At 30.5% G+C, this 767-nt stretch overlaps 1 non-coding gene across 1 annotated transcript; it reads right to left on the minus strand.

Moving 5' to 3' along the window:
• Positions 1 to 588: 588 nt before the first annotated feature.
• Positions 589 to 767, minus strand: LOC117149930. The gene has a single exon (XR_004460624.1). It is a non-coding gene; the product is annotated as a 5.8S ribosomal RNA (ribosomal RNA).

A 767-nucleotide genomic window follows, 5' to 3' on the forward strand; every position in this document is an offset into this window, starting at 1 on the left:
AATCATTAATTTCTCATACTAGAATATTGACGCTCCATACACTGCATCTCACATTTGCCATATAGACAAAGTGACTTAGTGCTGAACTGTTTTCTTTTCGCTCGCCGCTACTAAGAAAATCCTTGTTAGTTTCTTTTCCTCCCCTAATTAATATGCTTAAATTCAGGGGGTAGTCCCATATGAGTTGAGGTTGTATATATAACTATTTTTTGCCATAAATTCTTTATATATAAATGATAAAACAATCAATTAAATTCGTTATAAATAGTTCCAATAGTTCTTGTAAGCAAAGTTATTTTTTATCCATTTAACGAACCAACGAAGAATAATAACAAAACCAAGATTTTTCTTTTTCCGAATCATTAATAAGAGACAATTCTAGATGAAAAATATTTCAATTTTTTATGCTAGACATTTCTCAGTATTATTTGATTGAAAAAGAAAATATTTCTCTTCGTTTTTCACATTCAAATGTGAGATAATGTTTTTCATTTCTTTTTTAATATTATGAATAAAATCATTATTTAATCCAATAATATACCATATGCTTATAAAAAATTTATAAACAACTTAATTAGCATAGTCTTACAACCCTCAACCATATGTAGTCCAAGCAGCACTATAAAATTAATTAAAGTACATAACAGCATGGACTGCGATATGCGTTCAAAATGTCGATGTTCATGTGTCCTGCAGTTCACACGATGACGCACAGTTTGCTGCGTTCTTCATCGACCCATGAGCCGAGTGATCCACCGCTTAGAGTT

This window comes from Drosophila mauritiana, unplaced genomic scaffold, assembly GCF_004382145.1.
Source record: "Drosophila mauritiana strain mau12 unplaced genomic scaffold, ASM438214v1 U_9, whole genome shotgun sequence".
In the NCBI taxonomy this organism is placed as follows: domain Eukaryota; kingdom Metazoa; phylum Arthropoda; class Insecta; order Diptera; family Drosophilidae; genus Drosophila; species Drosophila mauritiana.